Here is an 8,070-nt window from a genome sequence, read left to right as displayed (position 1 = left end):
TGATAAGAATATACACAAACACTACTCTCTATTTCACTTACTATCTATTACTGTTTATCATTGTTTATTTTTTGTTCTTTACTATTCTTATTACCTAACCTCGAGACCATCTCGAATCGAGGTCGAAAGCACTACTAGAACACTGGTTTGATTTATTTTACTATTTAGATTATCTATCCAATTCCTTATTTATCAATTGGTATTGGATTAAATCACGTGTCATTAAAACCACTAAATAAGTTTAATTGTTACTCGAATTTTAGCGTAAACAGTTTGGCGCTCACCGTGGGGCTAAGGATAATAGTGATTTTTCAGTACTGATTCTGGTGAAACACACTATTTTACACTTGTTCTTGTCAAGTATATTTGTTTTCAGGTTAAATTATGTCAAACTCACAAAACGCATCCACACACGGTGACAATGGCCTCAGATTCCATGGTGAAAACAAAAATGTGATTGCTCCAGGAATCGAAGTGCCACAAGCTAATCACGGGGGAGCACCGGTTGCCAACCCCGTCGATGCCAGTTCTCACGTTGCTCTAAATGCGGACCTAAGCGCAGATCTCGATGGGAGTGTACACAGAGAAGGACGATCTAGTGGCCAAGGAACACAGGGCAGAGGAAACGAGGGATTCAGTCTCCAAGTAATATTCGAGATGCTTCAGACTCAGCAAGCCGTTATTGCTCAGTTACAAAATCAACATAGAGCTCCGAATAGGGTCGAGCCGGAAATTACTCGCCGTACCGAGCTAGTACCGGAGAGGCCGAATGGTAACGAATCAGGGACTGATCCTGCGATAATTAAAATGCTCGAGGAGCTCTCCAAAATAATTGAATCAGGGGAGAAGAGAATCGAAGCCAACGATAAAAAAGTGGAGACATACAACTCTCGAGTTGATCAGTTACCGGGGGCACCACCAATCTTGGAAGGGATGGATTCAAAGAAGTTTGTACAAAAGCCCTTTCCTCCAAGTGCGGCTCCGAAGCCTATTCCAAAGAAGTTTCGTATGCCAGACATACCCAAATATAATGGTACCACCGATCCCAATGAGCATGTTACTTCATATACATGCGCCATCAAGGGAAATGATTTAGAGGATGATGAAAACAAATCTGTGCTGTTGAAAATATTCGGAGAGACCCTTTCGAAGGGAGAAATGATTTGGTATCACAACCTGCCACCAAATTCCATCGACTTATTTGCCATGTTAGCAGATTCTTTCGTAAAGGCACACGCCGGGGCCATAAAGGTCGCAATGAGGAAATCAGACCTTTTCAAGGTAAGACAAAGGGATAATGAAATGCTGAGGGAGTTCGTATCCCGATTTCAAATGGAACGCATGGAGTTGTCACCGATCCCAGATGATTGGGTTGTTAAAGCTCTCACCCAAGGGTTGAACGAGCGGAGTTTGATAGCATCACGTCAGTTGAAATAAAATTTGATTGAATATCCAGTTGTAACTTGAGAAGATGTGCATAATCGATACCAATCGAAGATCAGGGTCGGAGGACGATCAATTGGGGCCCCTTCCGGTTCAGCACATCCAAACAGGTCGGCAGTTAAAAACTAGAGGGATGTCGACAGGGAGCCAAGGTCGAACACAGACCGATACCAACCATATACCGCAGATCGAAGGAGCAATAAGGATAATGGTTCAGGATGCAATTCCGCCCAAAATGATCGGAGAAGTGATCGAGGACAGAATTCTCGGGGACTTATGAGCAAGAGTGGTTTTGACAAGTACGCCGATCCCACAGAAGCACCTCGGTTATCGGAATATAACTTTAGCATTGATGCATCAGGCATTGTATCGGCAATCGGAAGGATCAAAGATACTAGGTGGCCTAGACCCATACAAACTGATCCTTCTCAAAGAAAACCAAATTTGATATGAAAGTATCATGGCACGCATGGTCACAAAACCGAGGATTGCAGGCAATTAAGGGAGTAGGTAGACAGTCTATTCAATGAGGGCCACCTTCGAGAGTTCCTCAACAATCGAGCCAAGAATCATTTCAGATAAAGAGACGCCAATAGGAAAAATGAACAGGGGGAACCCTAACATGTCATTCATATGATTGTCGGTGGGGTTGACATTCCACAGGGACCCATATTCAAACGCACCAAGGTATCAATCACTAGGGAAAAACGAACCCGAGATTATGTGACTGAAAGTACTTTATCATTCAACAATAAAGAAGCAGAAGGCATTTTTCAGCCTCACAACGACGCTCTAGTAATTTCTATCTTATTAAATAAAGTTCAAGTTAAGCGTGTTTTAGTAGATCCAGGTAGCTCGGAGAATATTATCCGATCGTGGGTCGTGGAGCAGATCGGCCTAAAAAATCAAACTGTGCCCGCAGATCGGGTCCTAAACGGCTTCAATATGGCATGTGAAACAACTAAAGGGGAGATTATTCTACCGGTGAACGTGGCTGGAACCATTTAAGATACTAAGTTCCACGTGATCGAGGGCGACATGAGGTACAATGCCCTACTCGGAAGGCCTTGGATCCACAATATGAGAGCAGTACCTTCGACTCTCCACCAAATGATAAAATTTCCGACATCAGACGGTGTAAAAACAGTATACGGGGAGCAGCATGCTACAAAGGAAATGTTTGCGGTCGATGAGGTAACACCAATATCGACACTATCAACCTAGGAAAGGTTGAGCATCAAAGATAAACTGGAAGTCAAATAGCAGTCACAACCACCAGCCTCACCGAATCGGGGAAGCAGGAGAGAGAAGAAGAAGAGGAGGATTTTTTGACCTCTCGAACTTTTGTTATTCCCGAAGATACTGACGCCACCAAATCGACGGTCGAAGAGCTGGAACCGGTTATATTGATCGAGTACCTACCCGAGCGAAAGGTATACCTGGTAACGAGATTAACCCCCGAACTCAAGAAAACACTTATTCAATTTCTTGTTGATAACATAGATTGTTTTTCTTGGTCCCATTTAGACATGACATGGATTCCACCGGAGGTTAAGACACATCGGCTAAGCCTGGACCCTAGATTCAAACCGGTGAAGCAAAAGAGAAGACCCCAGTCCGAAGTAAAGTACACATTCATAAAGGACGAGGTAACTAAACTTCTCAAAATAGGATCCATTCGGGAGGTGAAATATCCCGAATGGTTAGCCAATGTAGTTGTAGTCCCTAAAAAAGGGGATAAACTTAGAATGTGTGTAGATTATAAGGATTAAAACAAGGTGTGCCCCAAAGATTCTTTTCCACTACCTAACATCGATCGCATGATCGATGCCACAGCCGGCCACGAGATCCTTACTTTTTTCGATGCCTATTCCGGGTACAATCAAATCCAAATGAACCCGGAAGACCATAAAAAGACTTCATTTCTCACCAAGTATGGAACATATTGTTATAATGTAATGCCCTTCGAGCTGAAAAATGCAGGAGTTACTTACCAACGCCTACTGAATAAAATGTTCGAAGAACAAATAGGTAAATCAATGGAGGTTTATATTGATGACATGCTAGTTAAGTCCCTACACGCAGAGGATCATTTTGCTCATTTGCAGGAAACATTCGAGATTTTAAGGAAATACAACATGAAGCTCAACCCCGAGAAATGTGCTTTCGAGGTTGGTTCGGGCAATTTCCTTGGCTTCATGGTATCAAATCGGGGGATCGAGATAAACCCCGATAAAATCAAGGCCATCGAAGACATCGCCATGGTGGATAGGGTAAAAGCCGTACAGAGGCTAACTGGACGAATATCTGCCTTAGCCCGATTCATTTAGTAGTCATCAGATCGAAGCCACAGATTTCTCTCTTTACTAAAAAAGAAGAACGATTTCGCATGGACCCCGGAATGCCAACATGCATTGGAAGAGTTGAAGCAATACCTATCAAGCCCACCACTACTTCACACTCCAAAGGCAGATGAGAAACTTTACTTGTACTTGGCAGTATCGAAAATCGCGGTAAGTGGTGTCCTAGTTCGAGAAGAGCAAGGTACGCAATTTTCCGTTTATTATGTAAGTCGAACTTTAGGAGAAACAGAAACTAGATATCCACACTTAGAAAAATTGGCACTTGCACTGATAAGCACCTCTAGAAAGTTAAGACCATACTTTCAATGTCACCCCGTATGGGTATTAACCACTTATCCACTTCATAATATTTTTCACAAACCCAAACTATCAGGCCGATTGGACAAATTGGCCGTCGAACTCAGTGGTTACGACATCGAATATCAACCCTGAACGGCCATCAAGTCTCAAATTTTAGCGGACTTCATGGCCGATTTCACGCCAACCCTCGTACCCGAAGTTGAAAAGGAGTATGGACCCTTTTCACAGACGGTGCTTCAAATGTTAAGGGGTCCGGGCTAGGTATCATTTTGAAGCCGCCCACGGGTAGCACTATAAGGCAATCTATCAAAACTTCTAGGTTGACTAACAATGAGGCTGAGTACGAGGCCATGATTGCAGGTCTCGAGCTAGCTAAAAGCTTGGGGGAAGAAGTCATTGAAGCCAAGTGTGACTCTTTACTGCTGGTGAACCAAGTAAGCAAAACCTTCGAAGTTCGAGAGGATAGAATGCAACGGTATTTGGATAAGCTACAGGTAACTTTGCATCATTTCAAGGAATGGAGTTTAAAGCATGTACCTCGAGAACAAAATAGTGAGGCCGATGCACTTGCAAACTTGGGGGTCATCGGTGGAGGAAGATGAGATCAGCTCGAGGACTATCGTTCAACTCTCGAGATCTGTGATCGAGGAAGGTCATGCCGAGATAAACTCTACAAGCTTAACCTGGGATTGGAGGAATAAATATATTGAATACTTGAAGAATGGAAAGCTCTTATCGGACCCTAAAGAGTCGAGGATCCTACGAACCAAAGTTGCTCAATTCACATTGCCTGAAGATGGAACATTATACATAAGAACATTCGATGGACCATTGGCATTGTACTTAGGACCAGGAGGCACCGATTATGTTTTACGAGAGGTCCATGAAGGCATTTGTGGGAACCATTCCGGCGCCGAATCACTGATTCACAAAATCATTAGAGCAGGATACTATTGGGATAGCATGGAAAAAGATACTAAGGAGTTTTTTCGAAAATGTGATAAATGTCAAAGGTTTGAAATGATGATCCATCAGCCCGAAGAACAACTTCATTCAGTCCTATCCTCATGGCCATTCATGAAAATGGGGATGGATATCGTCGGCCCTCTTCCATCGGCCCCAGGTAAAGCTAAGTTCATTTTATTTATGACTGACTATTTCTCTAAATGGGTTGAAGCACAGGCGTTCGAGAAAGTGAGAGAAAAAGAGGTTATAGACTTCATCTGGGATCACATCGTGTGTCGATTTGGGATACCCGCAAAAATAGTATACGACAATGGTAAACAATTTATCGGCAATAAAGTGACGAAATTTCTCAAAGACCATAAAATAAAAAGGATATTGTCAACATCGTATCACCCTAGTGGGAACGGACAGGCCGAATCAACGAACAAGACTATCATCCAAAACCTGAAGAAAAGGTTGAACAAAGCTAAAGGGAAATGGAGAGGAATTCTGCCCGAAGTCCTCTGGGCATATTGAACAACATCGAAGTCCAGTGCAGGGGCAACTCTGTTTTCCTTAGTGTATGGCTCCGAAGCCTTAATTCCAGTCGAAGTCGGAGAACTCAGCGTAAGGTTTTGACATGCATCGGAAGAATCGAACCACGATGCTATGAATACTAGCCTCAAATTATTAGATGAAAAACTAGAAGCGGCACTTGTTCGAATGGCTGCACAAAAGCAACGAATCGAAAGGTACTACAATAGAAGAACCAACTTTCGCCACTTCAGGGTCGGGGATTTAGTCCTAAGGAAGGTCACCATCAACACTCGAGATCCTAATGAAGGAAAGCTCGGCCTGAATTGGGAAGGACCCTATCAAGTCCTCGATATAGTCAGAAAAGGGTCTTATAAACTCGGAACGATGGACGACGAACCACTGCCAAACAACTGGAACATATAACTTCTCAAACGATATTACTGTTAAGGTATGACTTTCGCCTTTCTTTCATTTATATATATATATATTCGACGCTAACTCATTACAGAAGTTTGACCAAAGACATCGAGACCTCAGGTTTTAAAGTACGCATTGCACTCTTTTTCCCTTAGATTGGTTTTTATCTCAACTGGGTTTTTCCGACGAGGGTTTTAACAAGGCAACAATTATGTGCTACCTGAAGACAATTCAATAGTATCCAAGGCTTCTTTGCAATCAACTTTGAATACTGGAAGGCGTCACCCTCAGATGTTGTATTCTCGAGAATAGTATTTCATATCAAAGGGCCTCGATAGGGAAGCTTTGTAATGGGCCAAACGGTCAAGTAAAACGTGTCCATATAGATTAATCGAGCCCCAATGGAAAATCATGTGATCATGTATAAATTATTCAAAGAATCATTCTCTCTTCATTAAACATTTTGTGTCTCGAAGAAAATTCTCTACTATACAAACCTCATGCTTATGATATTGTGAGAAACGACTCAAGAGCCAAAGTGCAAATATACACTCGGGGACTGCCATCGATGATAGACATATTCGAGTTATCTAAACTCAAATTCATAAGACCTCAAAGAGGCATCCCTCGATCTATAGGCCAAGGCCACCGTTCTCGGGGACTGACATTTCAAACAAATTCGAAATGTTATTGGGAAATAAGTCCAAGAGGCATACCCAAAGGCTATGGCCAAACTAAAGGCTATGGCCAAAATACATACCCGAAGACTACGGCCTAAATAACGCGGCTCAGAGACATCCAAATTTTGCAATAATGATAGGCCTTCAAATTCTTTGAAAAACCGGTTAAAAAAGGCTACCCTCAGTAAATAATCAAAAGGGCTTCGATAAAAACAGCCCTCGAAAAACCTTAAGAGGTATCAAATTATCTTAACACAAACGTGCTAAGGCACACAAAGCAAAAGGGTTTCAACGGACATCGGACCCTCAAAAAACCCAATGGGTAAAAAATACGTGCTAAGGCATAAATAAATTTTTACTAAGTCTTTTAAGCCAAAAGGGGCAAATAATAGCCATCTTTTAGAGGCCATATGGGCCCAACCTAAAAGGGCCTAAAGGCCAATACATTTAGAGTTCGAGACCTTGTTCTCACTTAACTCGGACCTAAGGGTTCCACTATTCCGAGTTCAAATAAAACTGACTTGAATTTAGCTCAAAGATCCGCCATAAAACCTTAAGGGATATGTTACTATAAGTTCGAAAATTACCCATTATTTGATAAAAAAACTAAGGGTTTGTTCTATTCTAAGTTCGAAACTTACTCGAACTTAGTTATAAAACAGTGCAGTCATGGCATCGATCAAGCCATCCGAAATCTCGAACATATTATTGAGCTCGGGGACTCGCCCTTGCGTGTCTAAAAAACCTAAGGGTTTGTTTTAAGTTCGAGCTAGTGTTCACTCAATTACAGAGGCTGCAACAACAAAATTTTCACAAGGCAAAAGCACAAAACATGTTTGAACATAAAATTGAGAAGACATTCAAAAGAAGTTTTTCTATTATATATTGATAAAAAATGTAATGTACAAGAGACCGATCAAGGTCTTACAAAAAAAGAAACTAAGTCCTAACTACGGTCGGTTTTGACCTCTTCTCCGGGAGCAACTTCTCCTTCAGGACCCTCATTGGATCCGCCTCGACTACCTTCTTCATCATCGTCTTCGTCATCGAAGGAGGCAAGCTGCTTGGCTTTAGCTTCAAGCACCTTGGCTCGGGCTATCTCCTCGGAGAGGTCAAAACCTCAAGCATGGATTTCCTCGAGGGTTTCCCTCCGGGATTGACACTTTGCTGAGTCAATGATCCATCGCTCTTGGTCAGAATCCTCCCTTAGCTGTATTTGAGCAGCCTCAGCATTGGCCCGGTACATGGAAATGGACTTGTCCGCCATGACCTTGGTCTTCTCGATCTCTGCCTTAGCCTCAGAAACCTTGATTTCAAGCTCCTCGATCCTCTTGGCTTGGGACAAACTTTTCTCTTTGATGCCCCAAAGTTGAACCTCGGTTGAT

Source organism: Nicotiana tabacum, chromosome 4 (assembly GCF_000715075.1).
Source record: "Nicotiana tabacum cultivar K326 chromosome 4, ASM71507v2, whole genome shotgun sequence".
In the NCBI taxonomy this organism is placed as follows: Eukaryota; Viridiplantae; Streptophyta; class Magnoliopsida; order Solanales; family Solanaceae; genus Nicotiana; species Nicotiana tabacum.
This window is presented reverse-complemented; position numbering follows the sequence as displayed.